Source organism: Callorhinus ursinus, unplaced genomic scaffold, assembly GCF_003265705.2.
Source record: "Callorhinus ursinus isolate GAN/ISIS: 27379988/994484 unplaced genomic scaffold, GSC_fseal_2.0 scaffold1, whole genome shotgun sequence".
NCBI lineage: Eukaryota > Metazoa > Chordata > Mammalia > Carnivora > Otariidae > Callorhinus > Callorhinus ursinus.
Genome location: NW_027397063.1, coordinates 10,496,572 through 10,512,556, shown reverse-complemented (window position 1 = coordinate 10,512,556; position 15,985 = coordinate 10,496,572). Strand labels below are relative to the sequence as shown.

General features: G+C 40.0%; 1 protein-coding gene across 6 annotated transcripts in view; it reads right to left on the bottom strand.

Annotated features, from left to right (window-relative positions):
- The window catches only part of APP (amyloid beta precursor protein), a 265,110-nt gene that overhangs the window by 140,296 nt on the left and 108,829 nt on the right, over positions 1-15,985 (bottom strand). The window lies entirely within an intron of this gene.

Here is a 15,985-nt window from a genome sequence, read left to right as displayed (position 1 = left end):
GCTAGTATTTTGGTGAGAATTTTTGCATCCATGTTCATCAAGGATATTGGTCTGTAATTCTCCTTTTTGATGGGGTCTTTGTCTGGTTTGGGGATCAAGGTAATGGTGGCCTCATAAAACGAGTTTGGAAGTTTTCCTTCCATTTCTATTTTTTGGAACAGTTTCAGAAGAATAGGTATTAATTCTTCTTTAAATGTTTGGTAGAATTCCCCTGGGAAGCCATCTGGCCATGGGCTTTTGTTTGTTGGGAGATTTTTGATGACTGCTTCAATTTCCTTAGTGGTTATAGGTCTGTTCAGGTTTTCTATTTCTTCCTGGTTCAGTTTTGGTAGTTGATACATCTCTAGGAATGCATCCATTTCTTCCAGGTTACCTAATTTGCTGGCATAGAGTTGTTCATAATATGTCCTTAAAATTGTTTGTATTTCTTTGGTGTTGGTTGTGATCTCTCCTCTTTCATTCATGATTTTGTTGATTTGGGTCATTTCTCTTTTCTTTTTGATAAGTCTGGCCAGGGGTTTATTAATCTTGTTAATTCTTTCAAAGAACCAGCTCCTAGTTTCGTTGATCTGTTCTACTGTTCTTTTGGTTTCTATTTCATTGCTTTCTGCTCTGATCTTTATTATTTCTCTTCTCCTGCTAGGCTTAGGCTTTATTTGCTGTTTTTTCTCCAACTCCTTTAGGTGTAGGGTTAGGTTGTGTATTTGAGACCTTTCTTGTTTCTTGAGAAAGGCTTGTATTGCTATATACTTTGCTCTTAGGACTGCCTTTGCTGCATGCCAAAGATTTTGAACAGTTGTGTTTTCATTTTCATTGGTTTCCATGAATTTTTTAAAAATTCTTCTTTAATTTCCTGGTTGACCCATTCATTCTTTAGTAGGATGCTTTTTAGCCTCCATGTATTTGAGTTCTTTCTGACTTTCCTCTTGTGACTGAGTTCTAGTTTCAAAGCATCGTGGTCTGAAAATATGCAGAGAATGATCCCAGTCTTTTGGTACTGGTTGAGACCTGATTTGTGACCTAGGATGTGATCTATTCTGGAGAACGTTCCATGGGCACTAAAGAATGTGTATTCCGTTGCTTTGGGATGGAGTGTTCTGAAAATGTCTGTGAAGTCCATTTGGTCCAGTGTGTCATTTAAAGTCTTTATTTCCTTGTTGATCTTTTGCTTAGATGATCTGTCCATTTCAGTCAGGGGGGTGTTAAAGTCCCCCACTATTATTGTATTGTTGTCAATGTGTTTCTTTGCTTTTGTTATTAATTGCCTTATATAATTGGCTGCTCCCATGTTAAGGGCATAGATATTTACAATTGTTAGATCTTCTTGTTGGATAGACCCTTTAAGTAGGATATAGTGTCCTTCCTCATCTCTTATTACAGTCTTTGGTTTAAAATCTAACTTGTCTGACATAAGGATTGCCACCCCAGCTTTCTTTTGGTGTCCATTAGCATGGTAAATGGTTTTCCACCCCCTCGCTTTCAATCTGAGGGTGTCTTTGGGTCTAAAATGAGTCTCTTGCAGACAGCATATTGATGGCTCTTGTTTTTTAATCCAATCTGATAGCCCGTGTCTTTTAATTGGGGCATTTAGCCCATTTACACTCAGGGTAACTATTGAAAGATATGAATTTAGTGCCATTGTATTGCCTGTAAGGTGACTGTTACTCTATATTGTCTGTGTTCCTTTCTGGTCTATGCTGCTTTTAGGCTCTCTCTTTGCTTAGACGACCCCTTTCAATATTTCTTGTAGGGCTGCTTTCGTCTTTGCAAATTCCTTTAGTTTTTGTTTGTCCTCGAAGCTTTTTCTCTCTCCTTCCGTTTTCAATGACAGCCTAGCTAGATATAGTATTCTTGGCTGCCTATTTTTCTCGTTTAGTGCTCTGAACATATCATGCCAGTCCTTTCTGGCCTGCCAGGTCTCTGTGGATAGGTCAGCTGCCAATCTAATGTTTCTACCATTATAGGTTACATATCTCTTCTCCCGAGTTACTGTCAGGATTTTCTCTTTGTCTCTGAGACTCGTAAGTTTTACTATTAGATGTTGTGGTGTTGACCTATTTTTATTGATTTTGAGGGGGTTCTCTGTGCCTCCTGGATTTTGATGCCTGTTTCCTTACCCACATTAGGGCAGTTCTCTGTTATAATTTGCTCCAATATACCTTCTGCCCTCTCTCTCTTTCTTCTTCTTCTGGGATCCCAATTATTGTAATGCTGTTTTGTCTTACGGTTATCGCTTATCTCTCGAATTCTGCCCTTGTGATCCAGTAGTTGTTTATGTGTCTTTTTCTCAGCTTCTTTATTTTCCATCATTTGGTCTTCTACATCACTGATTCTCTCTTCTGCCTCATTTATCCTAGCAGTTAGTGCCCCCATTTTTGATTGCACCTCATTAATAGCCTTTTTGATTTCGACTTGGTTAGATTTGAGTTCTTTTATTTCTCCAGAAAGGGTTTCTCTAATAACCTCCATGCTTTTTTCAAGCCCAGCTAGTACCTTTAAAATCATGATTCTGAACTCTAGGTCCAACATCTTACTAATGTCCGTATTGAGTAGGTCCCTGGCCGACTGTACTACCTCTTGTTCTTTTTGTTGAGGTGATTTTTTCCGTCTTGTCATTTTGTCCAGAGGAGAACAGATGAATGAGAGAAGAAAATGCTAACAGGGAACAATGTCCCCAGAAAATATGCTCTAAACAAATCAGAAAAGACCTGAAACCAGAGGAAAAGAAAGGGAAAGAAAAAAAAAAGGAAGAGAAAAAAAAAAAAAAAAAAAAAAAATAAAAAAAAAAAAAAAAAAGAAAAAAACAAAAAAAAACCAGAATATGATCAAATATGATCAGCCTGGTGCATAGATCAGTGCTACACACTGGATTTTCGGTGTATTTTGGTCTGTTAGAAGAAAATGGCTCCCAAAATTTTAAAGAAAGAAAGACTTATATATGTACAAAATAAGGGTTGTATGATGAAGGGATGGAATATGACTGTAAACATGAAAATTATGAAAAATTTTATAAAAGGAATTGATAAGAAGTTGAAGAAGAAAGAAGATTTAAAAAAAAAAAAGAAAGAAAGAAAAAAAAGGGGGGGGAGAGAATGTGATCAGGCAGGAGACTAGAACAAAGCCATACACTAGAGATTTAGGGTATATTTTGATCTGTTAGAAGGAACTGTATCTCAATATTTTAAGGAGAGAACAACTTATATATGCCAAAAATAAGGGTAACTACTATGAAGGGATAGAATATGACTCTAAAAATGAAAAATAAAAATGTTTTTTAAAAAAAGGGATTGATAAGGATAAGATGTTGGTTGAAAAAGGGAAAAAAATAAAAAAAAAAGTTAAAAAAATTAACTTTGAAGGAGTAAAGAATCATGGTATAAAAGCCATGAATTCTATTTGCAGTGTTCCCCTAGCACTGGAGTCTGTGGTTCTCACTGATCGGTAAACTTGGGTCTTGGCTGGCCGTTCTTGCTGATCTTCTGGGGGAGGGGCTTATTGCCGTGGTACCCAAATGTCTTTGCCGGAGGCGGAATTGCCCCGCCCTTGTCGGTCAGGGCTAAGTAATCTGCTCCGGTCTGCTCTCGGGAGCTTTTGTTCCCTGCAAGCTCTAGGTCCAGTTTTGGAGGACGAGAGTGAAAATGGTGGCCTCCCAGTCTCCGCCCCGGAGGTGCCAAGAACCTGGGGTCCCGCTCCTCAGTGTGCCCCCAGAGAAAGGCAGTCAGTCACTCCCGTCTCCCCGGTCTCCAGCCGCACTCCGTGCTCACCCGGCCTGTGACTGAGCATTTCTATCTCTGGCACCCTACCCCGTGTGGAGTCTCCAAACCCAGCTGATTCCTGCTGTGTGATCCCGCGCCGCCCCTCCCAGGGGAGCAAGGGGAGTCTCCCCGGATCTGCCGCTTGTTGGGTCCCTGCTGGAGGAGCGGTGGCCCGACTGGGCTGTTTATGGCAACAGTTTATGGCAACCCTGAGCTGAGAGCCCACGCCTCAGCTCCGTCTCTGTAGCTGGCTTCCCTAATCTGATACCTGGGAGCTCTGCCGCACTCAGGCACCCCCGTCTTTCTGTGACCCCGAGGGTCCTGAGACCACACTGTCCCGCGAGGGCTCCCCCCCTCACTTAGCCACTGGAGCGACGTCCCTCAGCGGAGCCGACTTCTAAAGGTTCCGATTTTGTGCTCCGCGGCGCTATCACTTGCCAGAAGCAGCCGGCGGAGGCCCCCTCCCCCACCGTCTATCCTCCTGAATATCGCCTCGGATTCACTTCTCCGCACGTCCTACCTTCCAGAAAGTGGTCGCTTTTCTGTTCAGAGAGTTGCTGCTATTCTTTTCTTCGATCTCCTGTTGAGTTTGTAGGTGTTCAGAATGGTTTGATCCCTATCCAGCTGAATTCCTGAGACCAGACAAATTCCAGGTCTCCTACTCCTCCGCCATCTTCCTCCGCCCTCCTGAATTAATCACTTTTTTAAAGTTATGATTTACATGTGCTCTTTAGGTGGAATGGAAGAAATATACTGAATGAGATACGTACAGATTATTAATTACATTTCATTAATGTAGTATTAATGGAATATCTGCAAAAGGGTTCTGCTGAAGTTTACATCTGGAATACCTACACCATTTGCTTGGCAGAAGACAAAAAATACTGCAATCTCCAACTATAGATACCTTAGCACAGATCTATTCCTAACTTTGGAAAAGCCCCCAAAAAACTGACTAAATCATTCAACAAATAACGATAGACATTAAAGAGCTGCGAACGTTAAATGAGTTAACATTTGCAAGGTATTCAGAAACAGTTTGCACACAGCAAGACATATATAATATCTACTACGATTAGTCTAGTCATGCATAGATGAAGGTATAAGAAGGCACTAAAACCTAGTCCACACCCTCATGAAACTGAGTCTAGAAGACCTTGAACGTTTGGAGGTAGGAGGCAAGGGCCATGTTATTAACATTAGTAAGAATCCAATAGTGGTGAATATGGAATGATAAAATAAATTCATTTGCTGTTGATACCTCACTGTAAATAGGCATAAACCTTATCGAGATACCTTTTAAGTACTGTCAAAACATTCTTATCTCTTAATCCAGTAATCCAACTTTTGGAAATACACCTTCATGCAACTACTATATAATATGAGAAGAAATCTAGGCTCATTAAGGAATTCAAAAGCGTGGCTTCCGTAACATTTAAAAAAAAGAAAAAGTCTGATGGGGCACCTGGGTGGCTCAGTTGGTTAAGCGTACAACTCCTGATTTCAGCTCAGGTCATGATCCTCAGGGTCGTGAGATGGAGCCCCATGGACAGCTCCATACTCTTGGGGGAGTCTGCTTAGGATTCTCTCTCTCCCTCTGCCCCTGCCCTATTCATGTTCTCTTTCTCTCTCTCTCAAAAAAAAAAAAGCTTGACAATGGTCACATGGATGCACAAACTTTGAAGGAATAGATATGAAGATTATAAAAGTATTTTCTAAATATTAAAATATTTAGAAATAAAAATTTGATATTTTAGCCACAACTAAATAAAAACATATCCATATGAACAAAAACAAACAGGAACACAAAATTTACAGTGAGGTCAAATTATAGGTGATTTCCCTAACTCAAAACCTTCTGAAAAGGTACGATACATGTAATGGAAAAATATTTTCATTGGAGATATGTCTCCCATGCCTCTAAATATATCGAGTATTTCCAAATCAATTTATCCCAGAAAATATGCTGAAATTTATTATAGTCAAAATGTAGAACAGTGATACTAATAAGAGGAAAAATATCTGACATAATGATTTGAATTAATGAAGTAACTAGGTACAAAGAGGAAGCCTTAATCATCCATTGTATTTGAGTGTATTTTTTTTTTGTTTTTAAGATTTTATTTATTTGACAGAGAGCGAGACAGCCAGAGAGAGAACACAAGCAAGGGGAGCAGGAGAGGGAGAAGCAGGCTTCCCGTGGAGCAGGGAGCCCGATGCAGAGCTTGATCCCAGGACCCCAGGATCATGACCGGAGTCGAAGGTAGACACCCAACCATCTGAGCCACCAGGCGCCCCACGTTATCGGAATGGATTTTGATGATGGTCTTTTAAGCTATGGATGCAGATGTCTGGAAGGTTTGTTTTTATCTCAAGCATTTCCATCAAGCACAAAAGCTGCACTCAAGACTCCTGGGATGTCTGCTTTTCTGTCCACAGGAGATCAGGGGTTTTAAAGCATAATTTCCCAGGCTTTCCAAGCCTGAAGAAACCTCTAAACCAGTTTCTCAACCTTGGCTCTTTTGACATTTCTTTGTTGTGGGGCTGTCCTGTGTGTGGTAGGAGGCTTAGCAGTATCCCTGGTCCCTACCTACCAAATGCCAGGAGCACCCCCCCCCCAGCTCGTTGTGGCAATTCTAAATGTGAACAATTCCAAAGGTCCCTTGGGCAGCAAAATCACCCCCAGTTGAGAACCACCGTTCTAAACTCATGTTTATTTATTCATTTTTAAAATCACACAGTGCTTGCCAACAGCTAATGGATTGAGCTAGTCTCCTGAAATTTTTGTACTTCTGAAATTTCTGCCCGCTGATCTTTATTTTTAGTAAAGAGCTCCAATTTGACACCAAAGAACAAAAAAATGCTTGCTTGGTTCAAATAGGAAAGCTGCCCTAAGAGTGGACATTTATTCAAAAAGCTCAGAGAGAGAGGAATCTTACCTTCATTTGGAATCCCAACCTTGTTTCATTTTATTCTATTTTATTTCATTTTTTTTTAAGATTTATTTATTTGACAGAGAGAGAGATAGCGAGAGAGGGAACACAAGCAGGAGGAGTGGGAGAGGGAGAAGCAGGCTTCCTGCCGAGCAGGGAGCCCAATGTGGGACTCGATCCCAGGACCTCGGGATCATGACCTGAGCCGAAGGCTGAGCCACCCAGGTGCCCTTTTATTTCATTTTTTGAAGCAATGAAAAGATATTCAAGTAGTAACTATACCAATGGTGCTAAGCAACTGTTATAAATATTCTGGAGGTACCAGCATTTTTTTTTTCAGTATTTCTAGCTTAAAAATAGTTAAAGACTTCTGATGCAATTTCACTTTATTATTGCATATTCGGAATGTTATTGCTCGGTGGTTTTGTTTTAAAGCCCCATTAGTTTAACTCTGAGTTACCAACTATGCCTGTCTGTATTTGATGTGAACACCAATTCAATTTAACTCAAATATTTGTTGAGTCCCCAGTTTGTGGAAAAGTAGGCCAAATGTTTTAATGTGTAAAGTCACACAGGTTTCCTAAGAAATGTAAACCTGTGGTAAGTACCGTAGGCTATTAACCCTCAGTATACCAGCCGGGTCCACTAGGCATAATCTTACCTTTTGAGTTTCGAGTCGTTCTTCTGAGGGTCGGTATTTCTGACTTTTACCCTTCTTTAGAGAGGTTTTATTTTTAAAGTATTGAATAAAGCTCACTTTATCTTATAATTACTTTTATCAGTCCACTGCAACTTTTTACATACCAAAGATTTTTTGCAACACTTTCCTATTTTTAACATCCCCAGAATTATTTCACCATATTCATTAACTATTTCCAACTATGCTGAAGAAGACCAAATAATATGAAAATGAAAGGATGAGGAATTGCCTACAAGGATGAGGCAACAGGGAAATCCATCACAGGTTTATTCCTGTGTTCCCCAAATCCTACATCACCTTTCCAGAAGGGTATGGAAGAAGTCGGGAGACTTCCATCAAACACAACCGAAAATCACAAATGTTCATTTTCCACATTAGCAAATAGGAGGAAAGTGACAGGAGGTACTTCATAAATATTGAACAAATCAGACAATGAATGAAACTGATCATAGAAGTAAGTCCTCAGACCATGAGTCTTCAGATGACGATATCCTAGATGGATTTTCACAGGCCCAAGAACTGAAAAGTGAGCAATGTTAGAATTCTAAGAAAAAAAAGGAAAGCATTCTCATACACATTGTCATTTAACAGGAAGGATGACACCATTCACTGTTTTTGCTAAGGAGATGTGTGACAGTATTTTCTCCCCTTTTATGCTTGCAATAAATGTTATCATGTTTAGGCCACAAAATTTTTTGGATATAGTTTGGAGGTAGACAAATACCAAAGGCAGGAGTGCCTACAAAGATGATAAGAAGTAAAGAACCAATGTAGAAATGGAAAGAAAACAAACAAAAGAACCAAAAAAAAAAAAAAAAAAAAAAAGGACTGATGATTCTAATGGGTGTTTGTAAGACCAAACTTAGAAATACCTTTTAATTATGGACAGAAAATGGCTCTCTCACTTCAACAAATTATGAGCTCTCCAAGTTTTAAAAGTATTGATTTTTACAATCATCAAGTGAAAAAGCAAGAAAAAAACCCAAGAAGTACAATAGGCTATAACCTAATAGAGATGTATTTTAAATCTGCAGTCGGTATTTATAAGATGAATACATTCCAGGTTCATGCACAGCAGGTGACTGGTTAACAGCTAGTTGCATTCAAAGAATACTGTCCATTTCAGAAATCTCTACCTTCAAAATCAGGAAAAGATGGAATTAAAATCTGCATTTACTACATTTAAATTTTATTCAAATTAAAATATTGACATTAATTCTTACTAAAATTTTCCAAATGAAGTTATTTTTCACTATTCCTTTATCCTTACTTTTGTAAAATAATTTAGACTATAGGAAATTATAATAATATAAAGGGTTCTCAGTACCCAGATAAGTCAGTGGTGCTGGGCTGGCTTTTTTTCTGAGGAGGGGAGGGGCAGAGGGCAAGGAAGAGGGAAAATCGTAAGCAGGTTCCGCGCTCAGCAGCACAGACAGGAGGCTCAATCTCAGGACCCAAAATCAAGAGTTAGAACGCTTACTTGACAGAGCCACCCAGGCGCCCCTGGGCTGGCTTTTATGGTAAAGTGGGCAAGGCAGGCAGGAGTGATTCAGCTGAACGGGCTCACTTAGCACTGTAAGATATGGCATGTTCCCAGGTGTGCACACATGCGTGTACACAAACACACGGGCACGTGTGCACACATGCACACACACTGTTGAGGAAACCTTCATCAGCCAAAGAAAACTCTCCTGAGCTACAAAACACAGCTCAGAGAAGGGCAGAGTGAAAAGCAATCAGTCATCTGCATCTGAGTTAAGCGGCTTTTTTTTTTTTAATTAAAAAGAAAAAAAAAATCTCATTATCTAAGAAGACACTTTAGGTTACCTCTCATTACAGTCTCACCAACGTTTGCAACCCTGAAAACAAGAAACTATGCCACCTCAGGTTCCGTTTTGTGGGGGGAAAAACCGTGAGGACCGACTCCTGAGAGGAAAAGTGCTATTATAAAAGAATGAGAGGATCTTCCCTTACGTTATTTGCTGTACAAATTCAACAAGCCCTGTGGATGATACGATTTTTCAGGTAGATTCTACAGTTCCAGGTGGGAGCAAACTGGCCCCCCAGAACTGCACTCCCAAGGCCTGACTGCATACATTAGTCTCCTAATGAATTTTCCCATAGAAAAATCCTTACCCGTGATGACTGGAATCTGTACACTATTAAGTAAGCAAGCTACATTACTGATCCCTTAAATAGGTATTTTGAGGTGGTCCGAGAACTTAATCACTGTAACACTGGAGAAATAAATACTGAGATGATTTACAAAAGGACTTGCGAACAATTACTGATCTGTCCACATTCAGTCTCTTGAAAGACTTACCTCTTTTTCAAGAAGGTCATAAAACCCAGCTCATCCCACAAAGCATGTCTTCCTAAATGCCGCATTAGCAACAGGAACACACTCACGCCCTACCCAAAACAAATCTCATTAACTACCAATCAACAAAAGTGTATTAAACTGTGGATCAAATCTTGTTTCTGGGAAGATCAGGGTGAGGCTTCATTTTCTCCTCTTCAAGAACTGTCATACGGTGTACCCCCTGAGGATGTGTTAAGTAAGATGGGTTCAATTCCTGTTCTGACTCTGCATTTCAAGTGTCACAAGGAGGGCTAGCTCCTGGAACAAGGAAGTGCCAGTTGGAAGGAGCCCAGTTTGTTTGCAGGTAGGTGATACAATACCTCTTCCTTCGTCTGCCTGCTTCGCCTGCTGAGTAGGCATACATGCCTGCAGGACTAACAGAAAAACACTGAACAATGAAGTGCTACAAGGACCAGATATCCTAATTATAGGAAATTCAAAACAATTCTTTGGCATTTTAAAAATGTGGGAGAGTTACAAAAGAAATAAAAAATTTAAGAGTTCAATCACAGAATATATCACTGGGCTATCTATAAAAACCATTGTCTTAATGGAAAATCAAGGGTGATTAAAAATTTGAAGGATCTGGAGCTACGATGTCCTGTACAGTGGCCACCAGCCACGTGGGACTTTGGAGCACTTGGAATCAGAACGAGAGAGGCTGTACATAAAAATGACGTGCTAAATTGAAAAGACCTCGTGTGAAAGAGACAAAAAAATAATGCAAAAAATCTCATTAAGAACCTTTCCATATTGTTTACAGGTTGAAGTGATAGTACTGAATATATGGGATTAAATAAAATGTTATTAAAATTGATTCCCCGGCTTCTTCTCGCTATTTTAAAAGTGGCTATTAGAAAGTATAAACAGGGGGAGCCTGGGTGGCTCAGTCATTAAGCATCTGCCTTCGGCTCAGGTCAAGATCGCAGCGTCCCGGGATAGAGCTCCGCATTGGGCTCCCTGCTCCACGGGAAGCCTGCTTCTCCCTCTCCCACGCCCCCTGCTTGTGTTCCCTCTCTCACTGTCTCTCTCTCTGTCAAATAAATCAAATCTTATTAAAAAAAAAAAAAAAAAAGAAAGTATAAACGGGGGCACCTGGCTGGCTCAGTCAGTGGAACGTGCGACTCTTGATCTCAGGGTTGTGAGTTCAAGCCCCACACTGGGTCGTAGAGATTATAAATAAATAAACTTAAAAAAAAAGTATAAACATGCATTATGTGGCTCACATTGTATTTCCATAGGAAACATCTCAGCTAAAACACAAGAGAGGTTCTATAACATCTACTTATGGACCATGAAGTCCTTACCAAAAGCTATGAAAAAACTTTTTTAAATAAATAATTAAATTTGGCTAATATTTCTCAAAGACCAGTGTGTAAGACATTTTTGGTACATAAACTGTAGTTTGGCTTCTGTCAGATAAAAAGAGAAATAACTACAATTAATTGGGAGAAAAGTCAACATAAATAAAATAATACAAAGCAAGGGTAGGACAGTGAAGCCAACTATTTCAAGGGATAATCAGAGAAGACTTGTAAAGGAGATATCTTTTTGGGTGAATGTTAAAAAATACACAGGATTTTACAGGTCATGATAAGAGGTAGCACTTTAGAACTTACAAGCAGCTTTGTGGTAGATTAACACCATCTGATGACAAAGGAAATGCATTTTGAGAAGGGGCACAAAGGTGGGAACAACAGCCCAAAGAAAAGGCCGAGGGTATAGGGATATCAGGAGACAAGGGGAGGCCCGTGCACAATGCTGAACGCAGGCTGGGGCCAAGTAATGAGTTCTGGACGGCCTGCAAGGGAATTTTAACTTGGCTACAGGCTGCAGGACGCATCAGCGATTTCCTACCAAGCGTCAATAGGATCAGAAATGCAAAATAGGATCGTGACTAAGGCATGGAGAAATTATCTGGGAAGAGAGTGAAGAGCCTTGTGGTTCAGGTAGAATAAACGCCAAGTAATGAGAAGAGAAGTCAAGGTATGATGTGTCCTGTAAGAAAAAAAAAGCACGAGGGTAACAGGAAGAAGCGAGGCACTGATGCAGGAAGGAGTAATCGGAGGAGTTAAGTGCTGTAGCAGGTAAACGACCATCTGAACTGCATGGAACAAACAGCACTCCTCTGTGGATAGAGGTGAAGGAGCAAAGGATAAAGGAGACCGAAAATAAAAGAATGGATAGGTGAATGGCATACAAGCATCTGAAGAGATGCTCCACATCATATGTCATCAGGGAAATGCAAATTAAAACAAAGAGATACCACTACACACCTACTAGAATGGCCCAGATCCAGGACACTGATGACACCAAGTGCTGGTGAGGAAGTGGACAACAGAAGCTGTCACTCACTGCTGGTGGGAATGCAAACTAGTACAGCCACTTTGGAAGGCAGTTTGCCAGTGTGGTACAAAACTGAACATACTCTGGGGCACCTGAGTGGCTCAGTCGATTGAGCATCTGATTCTTGACTTTGGCTCAGGTCATGATCTCGGGGTCGTGAGAGGGAGCCCCAAGTCAGACTCCGTGCTGAGTGTGGATCCTGCTTAAGATGCTCTCTCTTGGGGCACCTGGGTGGCTCAGATGGTTGAGCATCTGCCTTCGGCTCAGGTCGTGATCTCCAGGGTCCTGGGATCGAGTCCCGTGTTGGGCTCCCAGCTCAGTGGGGAGTCTGCTTCTCCCTCTCCCTCTGCCTCTCCCCCTGCTTGTGCTCTCTCTCTCTCACTCTCTCAAATGAATAAATAAAAAAATCTTTAAAAAAAAGATGCTCTCTCCCTCTCCCTGCCCCCACTCGTGTACTTGCTGTCTCTCTCAAAAAGAAAAAAAATCCTTAAAAACAACAACAATAATAACAACAAAAAAACCCTAAATATACTCTTACTACACAATCCAGCACTTGGGCTCCTTGGTATTTACCCAAAGGAGCAAAAAACATAGGTTCACACAAAAGCCTGCACATGGATGTTTACAGCAGCTTTATTCACATTGCCCAAACCTGGATGTAAGCAAGCTGTTCTTTAGGAGGTGAATTGATAAACAAACTGTACACATCCAGACAATGGACTATTACTGAGCACTAAAAAGAAACAGGCTATAAGCCATGAAAAGACATGAAGGAAACTTAAATGTGTATTACTAAGTGAAAGAACCTCACCTGAAAAAGCCTACATACTGTATGATTCCAACTATTTGACATTGTAGGGAAAGTAAAACTATGAATACAATCAATAGAAAGATCAGTGGTTGCCAGGGCTGAGACGGGGGGCGGGGGGAGGGAGGGGATGAACAGGTGGAGCACAAAGGATTTTTAGTGAAAATACTCTGTATGATACCATAATCATAGACACACGTCATTATGCATCTGTCCTAACCCACAGAATATACAAGACCAAGAGTGAGCTGAGCCCTAACTGTAAAGTAGGGATTTGGGATGATAATGCGTCAGCTGTAACACATGTTCCGCTCTGGTGGGAGCCGCTGATGTTGGGGGAGGCTACGCATGTGGGGGTGGGGATGATGGGAGCTCTCTACCTTCTGCTCAATTTTGCTGTAAACCTAAAACTACTTTAAAAAAAAAAAGTATTGAATAAATATTTTTTAAAAATCCAAGAAAGGGAGTGAAGGTAATCAAGTGGTATTCAGATAGAACATAATTATAACAGGTAAAATGGGAAACAAAGAAATGGAAGAAGGTACAGACGGATGTTGAGGTAGAGAGAATTTGTTAATCTACTCAACAAACACGTATGAGCACCTAACTAACTCCCAGGTACCGTGATGTAGCAATTCATGACAAAGGACTGTGAAGGGGTCATCTGTGGAGCATGGAGGAGAGTGATGCTAGAAACCAAGGAGAATGAAGGTGGCTTGGATCAGCTGCTATGTGGAAGGTGATAGGTCAACAAATCGTGATAATTCGGCAAATCTACTAACACGAAGATCCCAGCTGATGTTACAGCATGAATACGAAATGGAATTAACTAATAGGGTTATGTACATGATACATCAACCTTACAAAACTCAAACAATTAAAAGGAGAAATTACTTTTTCCCAAATACAAAAGACTGGAAAAAATATGGTGAGAAAATGTGAAGGGTATCAACAAGTCTAGGATATTCAAATGAATATGTAAAAATGGTTGTCCACTGGGTCTATCCAGGTTAGAAAGGACCCTCCCTCCCAGTCAAAAAAGAAAAAGAAAAAGAGTATGGTGGGGGGCACCTGGTGGTCCAGAGGGTTGAGCATCTGACCTGGTTTCGGCTCAGGTCATGATCTCAGGGTTGTGGGATCAAGCTCCACGCGCGGGGGGCGAGGGGCGTCTGCTTGAAGATTCTCTTCCTCTCCCTCTGCCCCTCCTCCCACTTGTGTGTGCAACCGCTCTCTCTCAAATAAATAAATAAATCTTTTCTTAAAAACGTAGGTTTTATGAGACATTAAAAAATGTGTTAACTGGGAAAGAAAGAGGGCCTGGCAAAAGCCCATCATTCTCAGGATACAGTAAAAATACCCATTCTTAATTATAACAGTCCCTGCTATATGAATGATCACAAACGGTGGGTCACCAACCTTGATACAGGGTTATAAGTACACAGCTAACTCTAATTTTAACAGCAGTCATGGAGCTCTCTTGGTTTACTCACCATGATTTGGGTTGTTTATTAAGTACAGCGTCAATGCAATGATGGGAAACGAGCAAGTATCTAACAGACTATGACCAAAGAAAATGGTTGTCCAACTTTAAATTCCCTTTTTAACACTGGTTGCACTGCCATAACGTAGTAAGAGCCCTGATGACAAGAATTTTTTCAAGAACTTATTCTGAAACTTTTAAATCTAGATATGACTGAGGAAAAAATATGTAAAAACTATCATAAATGCCAGAAGAACTAGGCAATTCTCCAACGTTTACACAAAGCAGCAGTTAAACCCAAACCAAAGGACGTTTCTACACCTGGCTCATGGAATACAGGTGAGAGACCAGCCATGGCCCAGAACACAATCAATCAATCCCATGGAAAAAAGCTCAGATGCTTTCCCACTGGCAAAACCTGCTCTCCACTGAACTTTCAACTTTTATGGAGAGAAATACTGTGAAGCATACAGCTCACTTTCCCCTTATTTCTTCTCTCGTTCTTCGTAATTCACTTATTTGTTTGTTTAGCTTTATGTCCTGCTACACTGAATACAATTTTTCTTAATCTAGCAAAGAGGGAACACAAAAGAGCTTAACTAACAAAAAAGTTATGGTAAAATTGGACAATAGCCACCAAAGAGAAGCCTGACTTCTTAACTGATAAGAAACAGCAAATTGGGGGGGGGGGTGCCTGGGTGGCTCAACTGGTTAAACGTGTGACTCTTGGTTTCAGCTCAGGTCATGATCTCAGGGAGTCTACTTGAGATTCTCTCTCCCTCTCCCTCTGCCCCTCCCGCCCCAACTCCCTCTCTCTCAAAAAAAATAAATGAATCTTTTAAAAAAAAAGAATATATATTTGTAAAATACACAATATATATTTGTAAAATGTAGTTGTTTTGTAAAATTATTTTTGAAAATTCTACAAAATACATTATAAAAAAATAACTGACTCTTACAGTCAGAAAACTTTATAGTAATAACCATTAAGTCTTAACAATGCATACTTAATGTTCTTTTGGAAAATCTGTGACACCAGGAAACATTTGAAGAGGATCCTGGAGGAAAAGCAGAAGTGAGATCATCACCACCACTGGCGTGTGACAGAGCATGAAACTGAAGATGGAACCAGATGGTTTTTCTAACCCCCAAATTCTAGTTTTTCAATTTTATGATTTGAATATAGATGTTTGCTTTTAATAAAAAAAAATAATCTAGAAGTTATGGGATTAAGATCCCAAAGAAAAAGAGGTGAAAATATAATTCCAAACTATCATGAAACCAGAGATGGTTAACGAATTTTAAGCAAACACTTATGAATGCCTCTGACTTCATTCACAAAGGCAGAGATTATGATTAAAGGCCAAAAAACCCACAGAGACAAACAAAAAAGCCAAAACCAACCTTTCTTAACAAAAATTTCAGATTTCACTAATGACTAATAAAATAATCCCAAAATCTTGTTTAAAAAAAATTTCTAAATTATAGACCAAAACGGAAGTCCAGTCACTCACTCAGATTTCAATTCTCTATAGAACTACATCTTACACTATCAGTGGAATTTTGATCCCAACTTTGGAGATGAAAATAAAATATTTAAA